Source organism: Gracilinanus agilis, chromosome 1 (assembly GCF_016433145.1).
Source record: "Gracilinanus agilis isolate LMUSP501 chromosome 1, AgileGrace, whole genome shotgun sequence".
Classification (NCBI taxonomy): Eukaryota; Metazoa; Chordata; class Mammalia; order Didelphimorphia; family Didelphidae; genus Gracilinanus; species Gracilinanus agilis.
In genome coordinates this window covers 61,748,429-61,774,720 of record NC_058130.1, presented here as the reverse complement: position 1 = coordinate 61,774,720, position 26,292 = coordinate 61,748,429, and the positions used below count along the sequence as shown (strand labels likewise).

The 26,292-nt window shown below is 34.5% G+C and overlaps 1 protein-coding gene across 2 annotated transcripts in view; it reads right to left on the bottom strand.

Moving 5' to 3' along the window:
• The window catches only part of CHCHD6 (coiled-coil-helix-coiled-coil-helix domain containing 6), a 338,099-nt gene that overhangs the window by 112,183 nt on the left and 199,624 nt on the right, over window positions 1-26,292 (bottom strand). The window lies entirely within an intron of this gene.

Below are 26,292 nucleotides of genomic sequence, written 5' to 3'. Positions count from 1 at the left end.
GGAAAGGTAGTTGTGAGCCAAGTTGCAAAAGGGCTTTAAATGTCAGAGAAGTTTGTATTTGATTATAGAAGCAATGGAGAGCCACTGGAGTTAGTTGAAAAGAGAAGTGACGTGGTCAGATCTCTGCTTGAAGAAAGACTGAGGGGAAAGATTTGATTCAGGAAGACCAATTAAGAAGTTACTGTGATGATTCTGACAAGAAGTGACGAGAACCTGAACTTCTGTGTTTAACAACTGAGCTGGGAGGAAAAGTCAGGGATGAGAGATACTATAGATGTATAATTGATAAAACTTAACCACCGCCTAGCATATTTGTATCTCAGATGGACATTACAAATGAATAGTGAGTTGGGCCCAGGTCTGACTGGGAGAGAAAGAGTGAGCTGGATTGTCTTTGGGAAATTTAAAAGTTCTTTTATCAGCCCAAACCCTTCTCCCTCAACAATGAACCATCTTTTAAATTTCAATGTTTTCCTGGCATTTTATGGCTACAAACCGGAGAACATTGCAGATTCTGAAGAAATGAGATTGAAGATCATACTCAAAGCTATGGAGAGGAAGATACTGCAAACAAGATGCAATGTGTATCACATGAATTTGAGGGCAACACCAAGTAAAGTATGTCATCATAGAAATGTATGTACAGAAGAGAAGTCAGGCTGGTTGTGTCCTGAGAAGGATAACTGATAGAAGCACATTAAGTAGATACCCTGAGGTGAACTTATAAGAGGATGTGAACAAGAAAATGGGCAGGCACAGATGGGCCATGATCCATATTACTGAAGAGAATACACACATCATTGAGCCCATTTTTCTTGGTCTTTGAGGGTAGAACTAGAGTCAGTGAGTAAAAATCATAGGGAAGCAGAGCTCAACTAACCTTAAGAATGATTTTAAAGAGGAGACCCACCCTAAAAAGAAGAGTTTGTCATTGGAGGAATGGAGTTTTCTCTCACTAAAGATCTTCAAGCAAAAAAAAAAATAATTAAAAGATCACAGTATTTAGAGCTGGGAATGGACTGAGAGGCTGTTGTTAAATCCAAACTCCTCATAAGGAAATTGAAGCCCAGAGAGACAGAGTGGATTACTTGAGGTCACTCATAGTCATCAGCAGGGCCAGGATTTGGGTCCCAAGTCTTCCTAACTCCAATCCAGTGCCCTATCACTACCCCCCATGCTTGGATACTTGGAGATTAGCTTGGACCACACACTAGTAAGCACAGTGACCAGTTTCAGAGAAGGGAAACATAGGAGAACTGAAGTGGACTAGGAAATTATCCACTCCAACTGCCTCATTTTATAACAAGATGAAACTAGGACTTCTAGGAGAAATGGTACAGACTAAGTAGTCATGCCATGACTGATTGCCTTTATAGATTTCTAATAGGAAGGAAAGGTGGAAATGTGTAACTTTATCCACAAGATGTTTCATATTTGAGGCTGTAAAGTTGGAGCTGATTCAAATCTAGAATAACTAACTAAAATTTCAGGCTGAGAGACACAACAGGCTCAGAGACTGGGTGAAGGAAGGATTAACATCATCCCTCCCCCTAACACCAACACACTAATTCTACTTTTTTTAAGACAATGAATTAGCCGAATTTCCTTCTTTAAAGAAGTGTCTCATGTTGAAAAGTATTCTTAGAATTGATACCAAATTGCTTGTTTTCTCAAGAAGTTGGGAAGGTGGAAGGAGAGAATTTGGAAATTAAAAAATTTAAAAACAAATCTTAATTTTTTACATGTATTTAATGAAATAAGATATGGGGGGAGGGGAAGAAAAGTGTTATCAGGCTAGGAAAAAAATAGCACTAGAAAATGACCTTATTATCTTCAGTTGAAGAGAGCTGCCATACCTCAGATACCCACCAGGAAGACACTGAAAAATTCCTTATTATGTATTAATTATAATGCAAACATACATATTAATTATAATGCAGCACATTGCACAGTACACTTTCCATATAAGAAGTGCTCAATAAATATTTGTTGATAACACTGATGAATAAATTAAAGTAGCAGAAAAAGCAAGTAAATTCTAAACTGTGACTAGCCTTGGGGGTTAAATAAAATTATTATGAAGTCACAAAACCTTGGATGGATTTTTAAAGGTCAATTAGTCCAAACTTCCTACAAATCCAAGAATATAACTTTTCTAGAACTTAAAAAAAATACCTCCAAGTAAGAGGGACAAGGAGAACATGCCACTCTTACAAATTGTCAACTGTGAAAAAGATCTCTTCCAAGAGAGGAAGGGCAGTATAAGTCAGGATGGGGACCATTGAGGGTCAAAACCAAAGCATGAAGGAATACTCATACCTAGTCAGAAAAATACTAATCCACAAAATCTTGAGACACATTGCTATACCAAATATTCATTCCACCTAAGACACAGGAAATGACAAGTTTTCAAAATATTGAAAACTAGAAAAAGATTCAAAATCATATGGAATGAGAACAAGGTGCAGGATATCCTTATTGTTCTGGATGCCCCTGAAGTCCAAGGATGATTTTGGTGAGCTTTCAGAGGATAAGCTTACAGCTTAACATTTTTAATAAACCACAAGTTATTTTATCCATTTGTGTAACAGTCTGTGGAATATTAAGTATAAAAGAATAACAATAGGACAACAGATTTTCCCACAAGTTGTTTCATATGAAACTCATATAAAAAGATGAGAAGATGACAGTAGTAATGATGATAATAATTAGTATTACTGCTCCTCAAATTGATATAGCACTTAAAGGTTTTTCTTACAAAGCTGCCCAGGTGGTAACAGAAGTATTCTTTTGCCAGTTTTCTAGATGAGGAAACTGAGGCTTAGAGAAGTTAAGTGACACATCTAGGGTCACATTGCTAGATAGTATCAGAGGCAGGTCTTGAACTCAGATTTGATCCTAATACTACTATACCATACATTCTGATTCATAGTTCCTAACAAGTTAGTAGGTATCCAAGGGACTACCCAGGACTTAATCCTTAGCTTTTTGGATGGGTCGACAGTTTCAACAATGGTTTTATCAGTGTCTGGCTGCCTTGCAAATCCCAAATATGGCAATTCTTAAATGACAGTCCCAAACCTAGTGAAATATCAGTCACTACACATGGTATTGAGGGATTTCAGTTTGAATCTAACTATCAATGATTGGTATCAACAAGTCACTTTCTCTTAGTTCACGTTTCTCAAACTTACTTTTCAGGCAAGGAAAAAGGAACTACCATCCATATGGGAAAGTATATAGTCCTCTTCAGCAGTATTAACACTATATAAATATAAGATTTTACTATCATCCCCATATGGGGACTGAAATTGAGATGTGGAACATAAGTGACTTTCTAAATTACACAGTGACAGAACTGAATTTTTTTAAAAAAGTGATATTACTAGCAATCCAGGTCTTACCTTAAGGAAAATAAGTTTCTTGATTTTTTTACCCTTGGCATCTGTTCACAACTTGAAGGTTCCCCTTGGTCTACTTCAGTTTCCACTAACTTCTTATCCCTAAACTTCCTCAACTATTAAAACCTCTCAGCTTTTTGAGAAGCCCACAAGTAAGCAGGGGCACATTTTATTCTTCTCTCTATCCCAGAGGGTAGCCCTGTTCCTTAAGTAGTGCCTCAGTGTTCCTATTACCCAGAATGACTCTCCTCCCACAAAACACAACAGATTCCAGCAGGTTTGGTTAAGGAAAGAACTCTAAAATGATTTATTAGTTCTTTCAATAAATGCTTTTTTGAGCTATTGATAGCCCTTTTCTTAAAAGTAGAAATAAAGTGAAAAGAGTACCAGACATAAGGGAAGGACTTAAAAGGCTTAAGGAAATCAAGAGACCACAAAGCATAAACAAAGATTCAATGACAATCTGGAAACCAAATTAAAGCAGAAAAATACCTAATGAAGATACAGGTTGCAGTGGTACTTCACAAATAAGAACATATTAATACTGGGTTTGAGTATGTTCCTACACCAATTCTTTTTTTTTAAACATTTATTAATATTCATTTTTAACATGGTTACATGATTCATGCTCCTCCTATCCCCTTCGCCCCCCGCACTCCCCCCACCCATGGCCGATGCACATTTCCACTAGTTTTGTCGTGTGCCTTTGATCAAGACCAGTTTCCAAATTGTTGGTAGTTGCATTGGTGTGGTAGTTTCGAGTCCACACCCTCAATCATGTCCACCCCGACCCATGCGTTCAAGCAGTTGTTTTTCTTATATGTTTCCTCTCCTGCAGTCCTTCCTCTGAATGTGGGTAGCATCTTTACCATAAATCCCTCAGAATTGTCCTGGGTCATTGCATTGCTGCTGGTACAGAGGTCCATTACATTCAATTTTCCTACACCAATTCTGCTATAGAAAACTTTCCTGCTTTGGGTGGAAAGTTGGACCAGCTATCTTCTAAATGACAATCAATCAACATGCAATTATTAAATACCTACAATGTGCCAGACACTGGGCTAAGTATGACAACTTTTAGGATCTAAGGATGAAGAGGAAGCCATGTGCTGAAATCTCTGAAAAAGAATGAAAGATTTCCCTTAAGAACCAGGGATTTGAAGAAATCTCTGAAGCATTGGGTAGATTCTCTATGGGAGATTGAAGGGAAGTCATGAACCAAAACTACACAAAATGGAAAGGTGTGCGTGGGTTTTCAATTACCATCTCTGGAATGAATGCCTACAGAGATGAAGTCATGGATCCATTAAGGTACTGCTGAAGTATATCTGAAATACTTCAAAAAATATTCTTCCATATTTCTACATCTTATCTTCCCAGCCAGAAAGTATATCTGTCCTCAAGAAAAAAGGGCAGTGTCTTCTCTTCTTTTATGGTCATCTAAAATGCTGGATACATACACAAAACAGATGAGACTTACTAGTTCATTTAGCTCAAACCCCTCATTTTACATATGGAGAAAGTGGAAAAACTCAAAGAAGGGAAGCTATTTGTTGACTAAGAACATAGGTGACTTTGATCGAGTCTGTTCCTGGGACAGAAAGCATGGCAAGCTTATGAGAGCCTCATTTTTTTTTAAATTATTGTATACATGGCTGGTTTTAAGTCTTTATCTTGAATCAAGGCAAATCAAACTTTAATAGAAATTCAAATCTTTAGCTGGACAGCCTTCTACGGTTGGCAAGAAAAAGTAAAGGGCCTTAAGGAGAAATGTCACAATAAAGAGTGTCATTGATCTGGATCAGAATGCTTACTTTTCTATCATGTCATCAAGTTTTTTATTGACAGACAGGTGGTCAGGAGAGAAGAGCACCAAAAACTTTAGCTCCAGCTTTGCAAGCCTCTTTCTCAGCTCCCATCCTCTCCAATGCCATTCTGACAGCCCCCTTTGTCACTTCCCTACAGACAGCCAGAACACACTTGCTCAGTAATTTATGGCCTAATCACTGCTGCTCATTTCACACTTGTTCATATTAAGCAATGCTGAATTTAATGTTCGCTTAACATCCACAAAAATCCACTCCAATGTTGTTAAAAAGAAAGATTTTTAGAGAAGCTAAATCCATAAAAACCAAGCCCCAAACAAGGTCTGTTAGAGCAAAACAGGTTTTATGCTTAAATCACAATCTCTATGAAAATTAATTTTGAGGTCATTTTTCTCTTTCATCATCACACCATCAATTTTTAACAATATTTAGAACATAACCAAGTTTGAATTTGGTATCTGCATTACCCAGTACTGATCTCTTCACCTACAGAAATATTTCTACCATGCTCTAGAAAAATAGTACATGTTATATAATAAGCCAATCCCACTGTCTCTAGGCTGGGGCTGCCTTCCCTCCTGCAACTGTACTGAATGCAGGCCTAGTAGAGAATTATTAAAAAAAAAATCCCTGAATGGGATGGATCTGGAAGATGGTTGTAAGAGTCACCTGTTACCTCTCTGCCCCATAACTATTTCTTTGCACGAGCACATGTCCTTTGGGGCTTTGAACCATTCTGGGCCAGCTTACAGGAATCAATTATGGACCTCATGTCAGAATCCATTGTTGAAAGGGCAATGAGAATATTACTAGTCATCATTTTATATATTTACATGAATACATTTAGCACTTGTGGCTCTTTTCCCAGTGTTCCTGAAATTAGGTTATGTTGCCAGCATGATGCAAAGTATCTCCACCACAGCTATGATGTACGACTAAAGTGATGGAGATATGCAGGTTTTTTGTCCTTCCTTCAGTGTCTTGATAAAAAAAAAAAGAACTCTTTGATAATATTGTTTGAGTTTAGTCTGAAGATTATGTATGTAGAATCATCTTTGAAAGAAATCAACATGTGAATATATTCCAGAATTTCACTCAATGATCTGTATGTGTGTATAAAAACATCTTACACCAATTTTTAAATTCAGTTATTGGTAGAGGGCAGCTGGGTAGCTCAGTGTATTGAGAACTAGGCCTAGAGACAGGAGGTCCTAGGTTCAAATCTGGCCTCAGACACTTCCCAGACGTGTGACCCTGGGCAAGTCACTTGACCCCCATTGCCTACCCTTACCACTCTTCTGCCTTGGAGCCAATATACAGTATTGACTCCAAGACGGAAGGTAAGGGTTTAAAAAAAAATTAAAAAATAAATTCAGTTATTGCTGTTTAAGCATTTAAAAATTATTGTTATCTTTTGTTTTTACATTTTCCTTCATTTTTGGAGGCTGACTGGTTATGTGGCCCAAGGATTATACTTGGTAACCAGAAATTCCACCTCAAGCACATCCTAGCTATGTAATCATGAGCAAATAGCTTACTTTCTCACCATCAATTTCCTCATCTGGAAACATATCTCAAAAGCTGTTGTGAAGATCAAATGAGAAAAATATATATAAAGCACACTATGTTAGCTATTATTACTATTATTTATAAACCTCTTCTTCAAACTCATCTACCCAGCAAGCCATCCTTGGTAACAAAATATTAAAAAAGAGGAAAAAAAAACTGGTTCAGCAAAACCAACTAACCTATTGACTATATCAAGCAGTTTATTCAACTTTCTATACCTAGTCCTCTACCTCTATAGAGAAGGGTGGGAGGTCCAATTTCTCAACACTACTCCAGGGTCAAGCTTAGTTATTAAAATTACATTGCATTCAAGATTGCTTTTTTGTTCTTTGCATTTAAATGTTTGAGTATTTGTCTATCTTGTTTTTCTTGGTTCCAGTTATTTCAGTCAGCATCTGTTCATGTCTTCCCATATTTTTCTGAATTCTGATTTCAAATCTTAGCTTAGACATGAACTAGTTCTGTGACCATGGGCAAGACAATAGTCAATAAATAAGATATCTGAGGAGGGATAGAGAAAAAAAAAAAAGGACCAAAAGGAAAAATAGGATAGAGGAAAATACATAACTAACAATTATAACTGAATGTAATGAGATAAACTCAACAACAAAAGAGAAACAATTAGTAGAATGGATTAGAAACCAGAAATATTTTGTTTATAAGAAATATATTTATAAATGAAAGATACACATAGAGTAAAAATAAAGGGTTGGAGTATAACTTATTATGCTTCAGCTGATATAAAAGAAGCAGGTAGAGAAAGCATGATCTCAGATAAAATTAAAGCTAAAATAGATTTAATTTAAAAAGATAAGCAAAGAAACTACATTATATTAATGAGATAATATCAATACTAACATATATACGCCAACTGCCACAGCATCCAAATTTTAAAAGGAAAAGGTAAATGAATTACAGGTGGAAATAGATGGCAAAACTATATTAGCAGGGGACTTTGACCTACCCCTCTCAGAACAAGACAGAATCTCAGATAAACTTGATATGATAGACATCTGGAGAGAAATGAATGTTTGTAGAAAGGAATATAACTTTTTCTCAGTGGTATATGGTACCTTTACAAAAAATGACCATGTAGTAATGCATAAAAACTATATAGTTAAATGCAGAAAAGCAGAAATATTATATGTACCTTTTCAGATCATAATGCAATAAAAATTACATTTAATAAAGGATCATGGAAACACAGATTAAAAATTAATTGGAGATGGGGCAGCTGGGTAGCTCAGTGGAGTGAGAGTCAGGCCTAGAGATAGGAGGTCCTAGGTTCAAACCCAGCCTCTGCCACTTCCCAGCTGTGTGACCCTGGGCAAGTCACTTGACCCCCATTGCCTACCCTTACCACTCTTCTACCTATGAGACAATACACCGAAGTACAAGGGTTTAAAAAAAAATTTAATTGGAGACTAAATAACCTAATCTTAAAGAGTGGGCAAAAGAACAAGTTATAGAACAATAAATAATTTTATTAAAGAGAATGATAATATTAATAAAGAGAATGAGAAAACATAAAAACTTATGGGATACAGCAAAAACAATAATCAGAGGAAAGTCTGTATGTCTAAATAATTAGAACAATAAAACATAGAAAGAGATCAATGAATTGCATATGCAATTTAAAAAAAACTTAAAAAAAGAACTAATTAAAAATTCCCAATTAAACCCCAAATTGGAAATCCTGAAAATTGAAGGTGAGATTAATAAAACTGTATATAAGAAAACCATGGAATTAATAAATAAAGCTAGGAGTTTGTTTCATGAAAAAACTCCAAGAAAATAAAACATTGGCTAATAGAATTTTAAAAAGAGAAGAAAACTAAATCACTAGTACCAAAAATGAAAAAGGTGAATATGCCACTAATGATGAAACTAAAGCAATTAGAGTTATTTTGCGCAATTATATGCCAATAATTTAAGTAAAGTGGAAGAATACTTAAAAAAATATAAACTGCCCAGATTAACAGAAGAGGACATAGAATATCTAAATAAACCTATTTCAGACAAAGAAATTGAACAGGTCATAAATGAGCTTCCTAAGAAAAAAGCAGTTAGACTAGATGAATTTACAAGTGAATTTTACTAATCATTTCATGATCAAGTAATTCCAATATTAAATAAATTATATGGAATAACAGGCAAAGAAATCCTACCAGACTACTTTTATGAAACAAATATGGTTGTGATACCTAAAGCAGAAAGAGCAAAAACAAAGAAAAGTATAGACCAATTTCACTAATGAATATTAATGCAAAAATCCTAAATTAAGTACTAGCTAGGAGGCTACAACAATATATCACAAAGGTTTTACTTTGTAACCAGATGGGATTTATACTAGGAATACAGGGCTAGTTCAATATAAGAAAAGCTATTAACGTAATTGATTATATCAATAACAAAAGCAATAAACATCATATGTTTAAATCAATAGATGCAGAAAAAGCTTTTGATAAAATATAACACTCATTCCTATTTGAAACACTTGAAAGTATTGGTAAAAATGGATTTTTCCTTAAAATGTTAAGAAGCATCTATCTAAAATCATCAGCAAGCATTATGTGTAATGGGGGTAAGCTAGAAGCAGTCCCAATAAGATCAGAAATGCAACAAGAATGTTCACTGTCACCAGCATTATTTAATATTGTACTAAAGAGGCTCACAACCACAGTAAGAGAAGAAAATGAAATTGAAGGAATCAGAATGGGCAATGAGGAAATAAAACTATTTCTCTTTGCAGATATGATGGCATGCTTGGAAAATCCTACAAATTCAACTAAAAAGTTAGCTGAAACAATGAATAATTTTAGCAAAGTAGCAGGCCATAACAAACCCACATAGCTTTTCTATATATTATCAACAAAGCCCTGCAAGAAGAGACAGTAAGAGATATTTAATTTAAAATAACCATAGACAAGCTAAAGTACCTGGAAGTATACCTGCCAAGACAAACTCAATAATTTTATGAACATAATTATAAAACATTTAATGAAGTCAGATTTAAATAATTAGAGAAATATTCATTGTTCATGGGTGGGCAGAGCCAATATAATAAAAATGACAATTCTACCTAAACTAATCTACTTATTCTATTCAGTACCACCTCAGATTTCCAAAAAAATATTTTTGAGTTAGAAAAAATAGATTTAAAAATCATTTAGAAGAACAAAAGGTCAAGAATATCAAAGAAATAAATGAAAAATATGTAAAGGAAAGAAGCCTAGCAGTACCATATCTTAAACCTTATTATAAGGTGATAATTGTCAAAACTTTCTGGTACTGACTAAGAAATATAATAATGGATCAATGAATAGAATAGATACACAATACAAAATAGTAACTGATTATAGTAATGAGTATAGTGTTTTACAAATGTAAAGATTTAAGTTGTGCGGATAACAATTCACTACTTGGTAAAAATTGCTGAGAAAACTAGAAAGCTGTCCGGTATAGGTATAGACTATATAAACTAGGTATAGACCAATATCTTATAACAAAAGGTCAAAATGGATAAATGATCTAAACCAGTTGATGGGCAAACTTTTTAAAGAGGGGGCCAAAGGAAAGGAAATGCTCATCTGTCAGTCTGTTTCTAAGGCAACTCTTTCAAAGTTTCATTGTACTGTATTCTACTCATTGTATTCGTCAGATTAGGAATAATGAATATTTCTGGGGGTCGCATCTGGCCCACCAGCTGTAGTTTGCCCATCACTGATCTAGACATAAAGGGAGATACCATAAGTAAATCAAAAGAACATGGAACATATTACCTATCAGATTTGTAGTCAGAAGAATTTATTAAAAAAAAATAAGAGAAAGCATTCATTGACCAGCTCGGATTACCTAATTTACTTCTTGATAACAAGATATAAAAGATATAAAAGTGATAATTTTGATAACATTATGTTAAAAAAAACTATTGTACAAATAAAACCAATGTAGCCAAGATTAGAAGGAAAACATAAAACTGAGATAAAATTTTTAAAGAAAGTTTCTTGGATAAAGGCCTCACGCTTCAGATATACAGAAAATTGGTAAGTCTGTAAAAACATGAGTCATTCCCCAATTGAAATATGGTCAAAGGATATGAACAGGCAGTTTGGGGAAGAATAAATCAGTCATATGAAAAATGCTTTACATTATTACTGATGAAAGAAATGCAAAATAAAGCAATTTTTACCTATCAGAATATGCAAGTATCCTAGGGTTACTGCAAAAGTTGGAGCAGATGACAGTACAGGTAGTACAGCACTAAAGCAGATATCACATCTAACATCTATCAGATTGGCTAAAATGTTAGAAGGGGAACATGATAAAGGCTAGAGAGGATCTGAGAAAGTGGGGACACTAATATACTGTTAGTAGTACTGTGAACTGATCCAACCATTTTGGAGAACAATCTGGAATTATGCTCAGAGTTATCAAACTGTGCATATCCTTTGTCCCAACAATGTCACTCTTAGGACTGTTTCCCAAGATGATCAGGGAAAAAGAAAAATAACTCAAATGTTGTAAAATATTTATAGCAACTCTCCTTATTATGAGGGAGAGAAGAGAGTTGGGAAGGAAAGACTATAAAGCTTTCTGAACTCACTGAGGAAAGAAGTGGAATGTAATGGAAGTCAGTGGCTGCTAGATATTGATTGAGTGAACCTCAAAGGCTAAGAGGTTACTGAGTGACAGTGGTAGGAGGGAGATCCTGGAAGTGGAAATGAAAAGCAAAGAATATTCCAACTCCCCTGTTTTTATGATTGAGAAGGGGAAATGAGTCAAAGTGCAAACAATGCTGGGATAGGCAGCCAAAGAAGCTGTGTTATCAGGAGGAAAACAAATCTCATTGAGAGTCATTAAGTGGAAGGAGTGGGAAAGGAAAATATTTAAGATGAAAATTATGTACATGTCACAGGCCCTCCAGTAAGGTGTCAGTATGTTAGGACCTAAAGGGGCTAATATACCCTATAAACACTCCACTTAGGCTTTTAAATGAATAAGAAGTAGCAGGGATTTATTAAAAAAACAAAACAAAACAAAACAAAGAGAAATACCCCAAAGTTCCTCCAGCCAATCAAGGATTGCACAAGAATCTTGCCTTTAAGAGACAAGTGATGGCAAGGAGAAGGCATAGTGTGCAAGCATCCCAGGGTTACTGCAGGAGGGGCAGGCCACAGTACAGGTAGTACAGCACTAAAGCAATCTCATTTAAGGAGCCACAGAAGAATGGGCCAGCCTCAGGGATCCCATAGCAGAAAAAAAACAAGGAAAAGGTTTAGATCAATTCTAAGATCTTGGAAAGCTCAGAACTCAAGCAGCCATGCCACAACAGGAGTCTTATTGGGAGGCCTATTCCAAATGCAAATGACACAACTGGTTGTGACTTATAAGGATCACAGCAAGATGGTCTACACTGTGTTCAGGACAGTAAAAAGAAGAGGCATTAGAATAAAGGACCAATGAAAATCTAAGTTGAACCTCAAAAACCAGAACAAAAAAAAATTCAGAGATTCCTACAAAGGGTAGGGCACAATCTCAGTTATATACCACATATAAGTCCAAGCAGGGCTTAACCATTTCATCCAAGAGTAAGGAAAGGAGTGGAGTCTGTTTCAAGCAAAAAAGTCCCAATCCAGAAAATGAGCCTGGAGACGAGAATAAACAGAATGAAATGGCAATGAAACCATACTATTAATGGAGAGAAACCCAAGGGGTAAACTGAGAAGAGAGTAATTTTACAACAAACTCAAGCAGTACCTCATGAAAAGAATGGCTTAATAAATGAATCAAGAGATACAAAATTTAATTTTAAATGAAATGACACCTATGGGGGTAAATGGGAAGGAGAATTGAATGGGTAGAACAGGCCAGAATTGAAATCAAGACACATACCTAGTGAAAATCTGAATGTGTCCAAACAGAAAGCAATGATTCCAGGACACAAGAAATAGAAACAAAAACAGAAACAACAACAACAACAACAACAAACAACAACAAAATCCTTGCCCCCGCCTCAGAAGAAAAGAATATGTAAAGTATATAATACTAAAAACAACTGACCCAGAAAACATTTAAAGGAGGGATAACCTAAGAATTACTGAAAAAGCTATAATTCCACCCCAAAATATGGATACTATGTTTTAAGAAATCATTAAAAATGTACAGCTCTGTCAGAAGCAGAGCAAAGTGAAATAGGAAGAACATTAGTAACTTCTTGAAAGGAAGCCCAAGTGAAAACTCTCAAGAATGTCATAATCAAACTCAAAGCTTTCAGGTGAAAGAAAAAAATACTGCAAACAACTAAAAAGAAGGAGTTCAAGTACCAAAGAACCATTCGAGTTTAAACAACATTTGGTAGCTACTACAAAAAAGAAAAGGACAGCTAGGAATATAGTATTCCTGTGGTTCCCAATGTTTTTTTGACTCTTGAACCCCTTTCAACAACAAAAAGATGTGCTGTGATAACTCAGAGTAATTTAATTTCACACTCATAATAATTCTTTAGATTTATACGTTAAAAATTCATAGTAATTTTAAATTTTGCTAAGAGCTACAACTTAAAACATATATTATAAAACAATTTTATTCTACCTATATTCATAAAACTTCTAAATATAAAATTATAATTATAAACTAATTTAATATTTTATATGAGTCACTCTATAAGAATTAAAAGCATTTTTTATTTTCCATTAGTGCCTCTGTCTTCTACTCACTCCAAGAACATAATGCCTTCTTCTAGGATAGGACAATCACCTCAATTCTTATTACCATGCAAATCAACTCTTCTCAGCACTCTTGGTTCAATACCTACCTTTCTGCTCCTCTTACTGAAAGGCAGAGCAATAAACTCCTCCCAAAGCCTTCCTTTAGAAAAGGATCAGGACTTTTCTAGGTAAGTCTTCATTTTCTATCAGCAGCTCTGCTTAGTTTCAACTCCACAAATACCATGCTGCCATGATGGATACTCCACATCTCCCCACCTTTTCAGCTTTCTTCTCTGTATAGTCTTCTCCCATTAGATTGTAAACTCTGTGAGATTAGGGACTTTCTTTTTCTTATTTGTATCCTCAGACATTAGGACAGTGTCTGGCACATAGCAGATGCTTAATAAACATTTTCTGAATTGAATTTTCATTCTCTTGTTACTAGAGACCTATCATATCTAATTTTCCTAGAATTCTATACAGTTCTTTAATTTCTTACTTATCTTTTTATTAGTTTGTCTAGGCTTGAAAGATGTTGGGGTCCCCTATGATTCTAGTTTTATTTTCTCTTCTTTCTGTAATTCAATTAACTTTTCTACAAACTTTTCAGATTCTATGCCATTTAGGGCATAAACATAAAATATTGGAATTGATTTATCATCTATTTTGTCTTTAAGCATAATACAGTTTCCCTCATTATTTCTTTTAATTGTGTCTGTGGTAATTCTTTACTTTATATGAGGGCATGTTTACTATCCCTGTTAGCCTGAAGCCCAAGTAATTTTGATTTAGCTCTCTATTTTAACTCTATATTAATCATTATGGTTATTAAGAGTGTTTCTAAAAAATCAACCTTCTGCTTTCTGATCCATTCTATTATCCTCTTCTGGCTTATGGGTGAGTTCATTTAATTCATGTTCAGTTCTGATTCTTAGTTGTGTATCTTCCTCTATCCTGTTCTCTCATACTCCTCCCACCACTTTGACCCCTGCCCCTTCTTTAAAAGGAAGTGATTAAAAAAAGAGTGTACTTAAGTTTAGTGAGTCTGTATCCCAAAGAGAATATAAAGAAGGGGAAAGTACCTACTTGTATAAAAACATTTAAAGCAGCTCTTTTTGTAGTGGCAAAGAATTGGAAATTGAGGAGATACCCATCAATTGGGGAATGGATGAACAAATTGTAGTACATGTTGATGACCCAATACTATTGTACTATAAGAAGTGATACACAAGATGATTTCAAAAAAAGCTAGAAAGATCTGCGGGAACTGATGCAGAATAAAATAAGCAAAACTAGAAGAACATTGTACACAATGACAGCAATACTGTATAATGATTATCTGTGAAAACTTGCCTATTCTCAGCAATGCAATAATCTGGGACAGTCCTTAAGGATTTATGACAGAGAAAACTATTCACCTCCAGAGATAGAACTGTTGGAGTCATTTTTCACATCAGTGTACTTAAAAGTTTTATTTTGGGGTTTTGGTTATGTATGAATTTGCTCTTACAACAATGGCCAATATGGAAGTGTGTTTTGTAAGACAATAAAAATAAAAACTTAAAGTTCTTACTCTTCCCTGACTTTTAATCTTTTCTTAATCCACTCTTCAATGCAGAAGTTTGTTTTGCTAATGACAAATCTCTCACCTATTTTCTTCTCTTATTTAATGCTCCCCTCCTTGTTATTAGCATTGATCTTAATCTAGTCTTATAACTTCTGTATATGTTTTTTCAACTTTTTTGGTGTGGTTCAAATGAGAGTGAGATTCCTGTAATGCCTATTTTCCTCACTCGCTTCCTGCATATTTGTATGCTCTCCATCTCACATATACCTATTGTATCAAAGAATAATTTCCCTCCCCTCTACTTCTTTTCTATAGTCCCTTTTCTCTTACTTTTCTTTCTTCTCTTAAGATCATCAACACAGAATAAAAATTTTCCTCCAATTACTTACCCTGAGGGGAAATATAGCATATTGAAAAAAGTCTTAACTAGGAATCACAAAAGATTTGAGATTTAATCTGAAATCTATCACTTATGAGAATATGACCTTGAACATATGATCCCTCTGAGCCTTAGTTTCCTTAACTATAAAATTGGGGTTGGGATGGGAGGAATGATTTTCTTGAAGTCACACAGAGTAATTCAGATCCCTTAACACAAAATTCAGTATGAGTGGATTCATGCTTCAGGTACATGTTGTATTATATACCTCTTCTGAGGTTTCTTTCAACTTTAGGATGCTATAATTCTAGGAGAAATAATAATCCCTATGCTGTTTACCTTATAGGGTTGTTGTGAGAATTGAATTAGAGTATTTGAAAACTAGAATGTGCTTTATAAATTATTATTATATTGACCTTAATCTGTCTCAGCAGGGACACTTGATATGATCAACTAATTTTATCTTTAAGGAACCAATGATATATAGAAAAAGAGAGTGGGGGAAAGTCATGATCATAATACAACTCGTTAAGGTCACAAATTTAAAATAAAGAGGGTGTCAGGAAATGTAGATATAAAGGTTCTCCTAGGAATGTTCAGCTGGTACATCTATATATGCTAAAGAGCTTTTAACAGGCTAACTAGTAATTGAAAATACCATATATGTGCAATGTGGGGAAGTTTAATGTTCCCTTGAGAACATTAACTTTTGCATATCCTGACTTTTTTATTCTAAAATTTGCAACCTTAATGGTGCACTAAAACATAGTCCTTTACATTAAATGTCCTAGTTTTGGGGGGCTATTTTTTAAAGAGAGGAGGGTGGGTAGGTTGAAAGGAAATTGTAAAGAATGGATCTGTGTTTTTAAACTTCTAGATCAAGCATTTATGAAGCAGGAAGAGGGTTCAATGTTAACTCCTCAAGCATGCATTTCTTCAAGTAGGTCTTAAAAAGGACAGATATATATATATATATATATATATATATATCCAGAAGAATTTGAAAGTAGTCTAATCTCTAGATGAATTACTGCTGAAAAATATTAATTTCTCTTTTCCTCCACACAAAAGGACCTTATTGTCAACTTATAAGAGTCCACTGCAACTCTCAGGGAAATTTCAAAGCTATAGAGGGTGAATTGGTTTGTTTTTTTAGAGTATTTTTTAAAATCCAAGTTTTTTCTATACAAAGTCCAATATAAAAATTATTCCCTAATACAAAAGTCACTAAGTGATTCAACTCAATGTCTAGTTCAATTTCCCCTTTTGGTAAGAATATGTATCATCCTATAAATGAACACACCAGAAAATTTGGCACAAAGAAGGGTAATGTTTAGAAAATAACATTTTCTTGCTCTTTCTAGAAAATATAACTTCTAAGAAAATTAAGATAGTCGGATACTAATTGTATTTTTTGATCTAGCTGAGAAAACTAAAGGCAATATCAAAAAATGCTGAAAATAGATCACTGGATTTTAATGCTGGGAATCTTTGATATCATCCAGGTCAAACCCATGCTACCTCTCATTTACACAGGGAGTAAGCAGCACAACTGGAATATGACCACATGTTCTCTTAATTCTCCAAACAATGTTCTTTCCACTATACCATAATAAGCCTATAATAGTTTTCACATAAAGCTAATGGTTTTTTTTAACAAAGTACTTTCGAAAAGGTTTTATTTTCACATTCATAAATACAATTCAAGTTCTGCAGAATCAGCTAATAAGCTTCATTTCATTAATAAGATTAAAGAGACTTACAATTAGGAAAATGTCATTATTAGTGGTTTTTATAGTTTCCACTGACATTTTATACCCCCAAGATCAACAAAGAAAAGAGAACACTACCATATGAAGGACAAGAGCATACAAAAACATCTCGTATAATCAAGCCTTAACCTGAATAGTTTTTTAGGTCACCTTTGAGTTCAATCCTTTACTATCATTATTAGTGGGTACTGACATGTACTTTGCAATCAGCTTATAAATATCAAATTTTAAGCAAGTAATAATTAGAAAGCAAGAGTTGAAAAGACTAGTTCCATATTTCTCTATCTTCCACACCTCCTGGGGAAGTACCAATAGCCTAGTAAGTCTTAATATATGTAGTACTGATTTGGAAAGATACTTGAGTTATTTTTATTTTTATTCCTATTGATAACTGAAGGAATGGATTAGTGCCATTACTTGCTTCTGAGAAAGTTAATGACTGTCATTATTAAAATTTGTTCTTTAGGTTATAGGGGCTGTCAACTTCTCATGGGTAGTATGCCATTCTTCAATTTATTAAATTCCAAGGTTGAGGGAGGTAGAATAGAGAGAAATAGTTGATCAAAAACCATTGCGGATTTTTTCTGATTTCTTTCAACTCACACTAACTACTACTATATAGTATTAAAAGATAATACTGCCAAGTTGATAGCCAGAAGTGCTGTAAAGGTTGGGCTACACTTGAGCAGAGCCCAAGTAAGATACTTGCATACCTGAGTCTAGGTTTGAAGTCTGTGCCCATCCCTAACCTCTTTCACAATTAGAATATTGCATGCCTGCCCATTGTATTGTTTATTGAAAGCTTTTAGCCTTCATTGTAAATAAATGGAACTTGGTTTAGAACAAAATAAATCCCTATAGGCCATGCTGAGTGTCATTTTATGCAAGTAAAGTGTGAAAATTTTAAAGTACTTTAAAGCATTCCTTCTTGGGACTAGAAATATGTATCTCTTGAGCATAATAATGGTTCATGTGTTGATATTTTTCTTTTTATTCTCTATAATAAAGGACAGATAACTTCCTAACTTTGCCTACTTTACAATATTGCCCAGAACCAGTCCTGGCTATGTCACTCATATACCAAAGATACAATAGGGTTCTGCCCCTGTCTCTGGTTATGAAACCTCTTCTTGTATAAGACTTTCTTCCCCTAAGAACATCTCAGTACTAATAATGAGGTACAGATTTAATAACTCTTTCCACCTAAGTCTTTGATAATTCAAGGTAATATACCTAAGTATATGAGTAGTACTTAGTAGCCACTGTATGTGCTAGGGTGAAGGTGGTTGACAGCACCAATGTCCAATACATTTCATTTACCCTAATATAAATGTTCTTTGAGTTCATCAAATTACCAATCGATTTTCTTGCTCTTTGCAAGGAGGGATACTAAAGTATTTTAGCTATTAAACTTTACAGGTTTTTAGCAGAGCAGAAATAGGAGAATTGAGAGGGGCACTAAGTTAGAAGGTGGGATAAGAATTCAGCCAAGAGACCACCAGAGTGCAATGAACAGCAGATAGGGTGACCCACAGTTGGGAGTGGCATGCTTAGTGGACAAGGGAGGTAGCTATAGAACCTGACCTTAGTAGCAAGGAAGAACACAATGCTGACTAACTCTCCCCCGTGTCATATGTTGCTATGGCCAATGTGACTTTCAGACCATAGGACTTTTTCTACATCACCTCCCTCTTCCCCTCAGGATTTCAGGTGCTGAAATTATAGTCTCTAAGTCTAACATCAAAAGCGAGAGACAGGCCAGGCATGACACCTGGGCTTCCTAGTCTACCACTGAAATCATGCACATTGCTTGCTTTTTCCTGGTGGATTAATTGGAAGAGACTGAGGTTTAATCCAAAGTCTACCCCTTCCTTTCTAAAGATAGGATTTTGAACAAGTTCCATGAGCCCTTGTAAGAAGTTCATTCTCAGCAGCTCCTTTGTGCTGTTCAATACTTGCTATCTACAAAGCCTGTTGCAGGAAAATTGGACCAATCCATCTTGAGTCCTATATGCTCTGGACTTCTTCGAAGTATCTTTCCAATACTTTTTCTTCTTATATTTCTAGCTGTTCTTCATTACTGTCTCCCACCAGTCTCTTCCTAGTTTTGTTTTCAGTTCTATGGAAAGCTAGTCCTACACTACGACATAGGCCTAGTTCCTACTATAATATCATCTCTTTAGATCAGTGATTCCCCTGGTGGGTGCTGCAGTGATCCAGGGAGACAATGATAGACACAGGTGCATTTATCTTTCCTATTAATTGCTATTAAAATTTAAAAAAATTTAATTTCCAGGGGGCTAAGTAATATTTTTTTCTGGAAAGGAGGCGGTAGGCCAAAAAAGTTTGGGAACCACTGCTTTAGATAATTAAATTAATTAAACAAAATTTAATTTTAAAATTTATTTTGTTTTTATTTGTTTTATTTATGTTTATTAAACCTATATATTGTATCCATGATAGATATTATAATTAATACATAGAAGTTATATTTGACAAAAACTGCTAGGAAAACTAGAAAAAAGGCATAGAACATCTCACTCCATACAGTAGGATAATCAAAATGGATGCTTTAGAAATAAAGGATGATACCATAAACAAGTTAGGGGAACATGGCAACATTTACCTGTTAAACATATGTGTAAGGGAAGAATTTATGACCAAACAAGACAAAGAAAACATTATGAGAAATGAAATGGATAATTTTGATTATATTAAATTAAAAAAGGTTTTGTACAAGCAAAACCAATGCAACCAAGATTAGAAGGGAAACCACAAATTTCTGAGAGAAATTTTTAGCAAGTATTGCTGGCAAAGACTTCATTTCTCAACTATATTAAGAATTAAGTCAAATTTATAAGTAAACACAGCATTCCCCAACTGAAAAATAGTCAAATGATATAAGCAAGCAGTTTTAAGAGGAAGAAATTAAAACTATCTATAACCATATTAAAAATGGTTCAAATCATTATTGATTTGAGAAATACAAATTGAAACAATTCTGAGTTATCACCCCATACCTATCAGATTAGCTAACATAACCAAAAAGAAAAATGATATATGTCGGAGGGGATGTGGGAAAATTGGGATATTAATACACTGCTGGTGTAACAATGAAATGATAGAATCACACTGGAGAGCAATATGGAATCAGACTCAAAGGGCCATAAAACTATGCATACCCTTTGACCTGCAATACAATTACCAGGTCTGCATCCCAAAGGGATCAGAGATAAGGGAAAAGGACCTACCTGTAACAAAATATTTTTAGCAATTTTTTTCTAGTGGCAAAGAATTGGAAACTAAATGATTGCCCATCACTTAGGGAATGGCTGAACAAGTCATGGTATATAGTTGTAATGGAATACTACTGTGCCATAAGAAATGACAAAGAAAATGAGTTCAGAAAAACCTGGAAAGACTTATAAGAAAAAATGCAAAGTGAACAGAACCAGGAGAATAATGTATATAATAACAGAAATAACATGGGATGATCATCTGTAAAGGACTAAATGATTATCAGCAAAGCAAGTTTCTAAAATAACCATAAGGGATTCATAACAAAAATTACTATCCACAGCTGAAGAAAGAACTATAAAAGTTTGACTGCAAATCAACATATCTCCACTTTATTTCCTTCATGAGTTTATTTATCATATGTGTGATATGTGTTTTCTATCATGAACAAGATAGAAATATGTACTGAATGAAAGCACTGATATAACTTATATTAGACTATTTGCTGCCAGGGATTTGGGGGTAGAGAAGGAAAGGGAGAAAAAAATCTAAATTCTAAAATGTCAGAAAACAATTGTCAAAAAATTGTTTCTATATGTAACTGAAAAAAAATTCAAGTTATTAGGCATTGTCCAACAGACTAAATGAGAATGCTAACAAAAAATTATGATTTGGAAAGCTCAATTATGAGTCTACAACATTTATTAGGTACCTACAATGTGCCAAGCACTGAGGCCAGAAATATAAAAATGAGTTAGTCCCTAGCAAAAGGAGCTTACATTCTAATGAGAGATGAAGGATTGGGGGAAGAACTACAACATACTCATCTTTGCAGTCTTCTTATACCTAATACAGCTGCTACCTCACTCACATACTCTGTGATCTAACAACTGGTCTCCTTGCTGTTCCCTCATACATGATTCTCCATCTCCAAATTCTCAGCATTTCCTTTTTTTCCCTTTCTTTTAATAAATTTCCAAAGTTATATGATCCAAATTATCTCCCTCCCTTTTCTTCTCCTCCTCCTGAGGCTGGCAAGCAATTCAATCTAGGTTATACATATATTATCATGCAAAACATATTTCCATATTATCTATTTTTGTAAGTGAATAATCTTATAAAACCAAAACCCCCCAAAAATACCCAAATAAACAAATGATAAATCATATGTTTTTATCTGCATTCCTATTCCAACTGTTCTTTCTCTGGAGGTAAATAGAATTCTTTTTATTTTTCATTTTTGGGGGATTTAAATATTTTATTTTTTTAGAAAAATTTTCCATGGTTACAAGATTCTTGTTTTTACTTTCCCCTTCACTCACCTTCACCACCACCCCCGCCCATATCCAACACACATTTCCACTGGTTTTAACATGTGATCAATCAAGCCTTATTTACATATTATTGATAATTGCATTGGTGTGGTTGTTTAGTGTCTACATCCCCAACCATGTCTGCATCAACCCATGTGTTCAAGTGCTTGTTTTTCTTCTGTGTTTCCTCTCCTGTAGTTCCTCTGAATGTGGGTAGCATTCTTTTCCATAAATCCCTCAGAACTGTCCTGGGTCATTACATTGCTGCTAGTACAGAAGTCCATTACTTTCTATTTTACCACAGTGTATCAGCCTCTGTGTACAATGTTCTCCTGGTTCTGCTCCTTTCACTCTGCATCAATTCCTGGAGGTCTTTCCAGTTCACATGGAATTCCTCCAGTTTATTACTCGTTTGAGCACAATAGTATTCCATCACCAGCATATAACACAATTTGTTCAGCCATTCCCCAATTGAAGAGCATCCCTTCGTTTTCCAGTTTTTTGTCACCACGAAAAACGTGGATATAAATATTTTTGTACAAGTCTGTTTTATCTATGATCTCTTTGGGGTACAAACCCAGAAATGGTATGGCTGGGTCGAAGGACAGACAGTCTTTTATCTCTCTTTGAGCATGATTCCAAATTGCTATCCAGAATGGTTGGATCACAACTCACAACTCCACCAGCAATGCATTAATGTCCCAATTTTGCCACATCCCCTCCAACATTCATTACTCTCTCCTATCATTTTAGCCAATCTGCTAGGTGTGAGGTGATACCTCAGACTTGTTTTGATTTGCACTTCTCTAATTGAGATTTAGAACTCTATCTCTTGTGCTTATTGATAGTTTTGATTTCTTTATCTGAAAATTGCCTATTCATGTACCTTGCCCATTTATCAATTGGGGAATGGCTTGATTTTTTTTATACAATTAATTTAGCTCCTTGTATATTTGAGTAATTAGACCTCTGTCAGAATTTTTTGATATAAAGATTTTTTCCCAGTTTGTTGTTTCCCTTCTGATTTTGGTTGCATTGTTTTTGTTTGTACAAAACCTTTTTAATTTAATATAATCAAAATTATTTATTTTACATTTTGTAATTTTTTCTAACTCTTGCTTGGTTTAAAAATTTTCCCTTTCCCATAGATCTGACAGGTATACTAGTCTACGTTCACCTAATTTTCTTATAGTTTCCTTCTTTATATTCAAGTCATTCACCCATTCTGAATTTATCTTGGTGTAGGGTGTGAGATGTTGATCTAAACCTAATCTCTCCCATATTGTTTTCCAATTTTCCCAACAGTTTTTGTCAAATAGTGGATTTATGTCCCAAAAGTCAGGCTCTTTGGGTTCATCATAGACAATCTTGCTGACATCACTTACCCCAAGTCTATTCTACTGATCCTCTCTTCTGTCTCTTAGCCAGTACCATATTGTTTTGATGACCTCTGCTTTATGGTATAGTTTAATATCTGGTACTGCTAGGCCCCCTTCCTTCACGGTTTTTTTTTTATGATTTCCCTTGATAATTCTTGATCTTTTGTTCTTCCAAATGAACTTTGTTATAGGTTTTTCTAATTCAGTAAAAAACTTTTTTGGTAGTTTGATAGATATGGCACTAAATGGGTAAATTAATTTTGGTAGAATGGTGATTTTTATTATGTTAGCTCATCCTACCCATGAGCAATCAATGTTTTTCCAATTGTTAGATCTAGTTTTAATTGTTTGGAAAGTGTTTTGTTGTTGTGTTCATATAATTCCTGTGTTTGTTTTGGTAGATAGATTCCTAAGTATTTTATATTGTCTAGGGTGATTTTAAACGGTGTTTTTCTTTCTACCTCTTGCTGCTGTGATGTGTTGGAGATATATAGAAATGCTGATGATTTATGTGCATTTATTTTGTATCCTGCAACTTTGCTAAAGTTGTTGATTATTTCTACTAGCTTTTTAGTTAATTCTCTAGGATATTTTAAGTAGACCATCATATCATCTGCAAAGTGATAGCTTAGTCTTCTCATTGCCTATTTTAATACCTTCAATTTCTTTTTCTTCTCTAATTGCTACTGCTAGTGTTTCTAGCACAATGTTAAATAATAGAGGTGAAAATGGGCATCCTTGTTTCACACCTGATCTTACTGGAAAGGCTTCTAATTTATCGCCATTGCATATGATGCATTTTGATGGTTTTAGGTATATACTGTTTATTATTTTTAGGAAAAGTCTTTCTATTCCTATACTTTCTAATGTTTTCAACAGGAATGGATGTTATATTTTGTCAAAGGCTTTTTCAGTATCTTTTGAGATAATCATGTGGTTTTTGTTGGTTTGCTTGTTGATATGGTCAATTATGTGAATGGTTTTCCTGATGTTGAACCATCCTTGCATTCCTGGTATAAATCCCACCTGATCGTAATGAATAACCCTCGTGATCACTTGCTGGAGTCTCTTTGCTAGTATTCTGTTTAAGATTTTTGCATCTATGTTCACTAAGGGGATTGGTCTGTAATTTTCTTTTTCTGTTTTTGATCTCCCTGGCTTTGGGATAAGTACCATATTTGTATCATAAAAGGAATTTGGTAGGACTCCTTTGCTTATTATGTCAAATAGTTTGTATAGTATTGGAATTAGTTGTTCTTTGAAGGTTTGATAGAATTCACTTGTGAATCCATCAGGCCCTGGGGATTTTATCTTAGGGAGTTCTTTGATGGCTTGTTGAATTTCTTTTTCTGATATGGGATTACTTAAGTATTCTATTTCTTCTGCTGTTAATCTAGGCAATTTATATTTTTGTAAATTTTCATCCATTTCACTTAGATTGCTATATTTATTGCCGTATAATTGCGCAAAATAGTTTTTAATGATTGCCTTGATTTCCTCTTCATTAGAGGTCTCCCTTTTCATTTTTGATACTGGTAATTTGCTTTTCTTCTTTCCTTTTTTAAATTAGACTGTACTTTTTCAATTTTGTTTTTTCAAAGTACCAGGTTCTAGTCTTATTTATTAATTCAATACTTCTTTTACTTTCAATTTTATTGATTTCTCCTTTAATTTTTGTAATTTCTAATTGGGTCTTTAGCTGGGGATTTTTAATTTGTTCCCTTTCTAGGTTTTTAATTTGCATGCCCAGTTCATTGATTTTTGCCATCTCTAATTTGTTAATATATGCACTCAAGGATATAAATTTCCCCCTGAGTACTGTCTTAGCTGCATCCTACAGTGTTTGGTAGGATGTCTCATCATTGTCATTCTCTTCAATGAAATTGTTGATTGTTTCTATGATTTCTTCTTTGACTAGCTGGTTTTGGAGAATCATATTATTTAATTTCCAATTAGTTTTTGATTTGCCTGTCCAGGTGCCCTTACTAATTATTATTTTTATTGCATTATGATCTGAGAAGATTACATTTATTATTTATGCTCTTTTGCATTTGTTTGCCATGTTTATATGCCCTAGTACATGGTCAATCTTTGTGAATGTACCATGTGCAGCTGAAAAGAAGGTGTATTCCTTTTTGTATCTGCTTATTTTTCTCCACATATAGAATTTTCTTTCTTTCCTCTCTGTTTGTTATTTACCTTTTCATGTTTCTCTTGGTTTTTGTGTTTGGATATCGAACTTTCCATTTAGTCCTGGTCTTTTCTGTGCAAATACTTGGAAATCTTCTATCTTGTTGAATGTCCATACTTCCCCTGGAAGTATATAGTCAGTTTTGATGGGTAGGTGATCCTTGGTTGTAGGACCAGTTCTCTTGCCTTTCTAAATATCATATTCAAAGCCTTGCAGTATTTTAGTGTGGAGGCTGCCAGGTCCTGTGTGATCCTGATTGGTGCCCCTTGATATCTGAATCGTCTCTTTCTGGCTTCTAGTAATGTTTTTTTCTTTTACTTGGAAGCTCTTGAATTTGGCTATTATATTTCTGGGGGTTGTCTTTTCAGGGTCTAGTGTAGAGGGTGATCTATGGATCCTTTCAATATCTATATTGCTCTCTTGTTGTAGAACTTCAGGGCAGTTTTGCTGATTTCTTTGCGTATGGAGTCCAAATTTCTATTAATTACTGCTTTTTCAGGAAGACCAATGATTCTCAAATTGTCTCTTCTAGACCCGTTTTCTTGATCTGTCAATTTCTCAGTGAGATATTTCATGTTTCCTTCTATTTTATCAGTCTTTTGACTTTACTTTATTTGTTCTTGCTGGCAACCGTTGGCTTCTAATTGCTCAATTCTAGCCTTTAGGGACTGGTTTTCCTTTTCAATCTGGTCTATCTGGTTTTTCAAGGCTTCCAGCTGGTCATTTGTCTTCAGTTTCCTTATCAATTCATTTGATTTTTGAGCCTCACTTTCCAATTGCAAAATTCTGCCTTTTAAACTGTTATTTTCTTGCCAGATCTCTTCCATCTTTCTCATAATCTCAGATTTGAACTCTTCAAGATCTTTTGATCCATTTTCATTTTTTTTTAGGAAGGTTTGGATGTCTTTAATTGTTTGTCCTCCTCTGTTTTCTGGTTTTTTTTCTGTG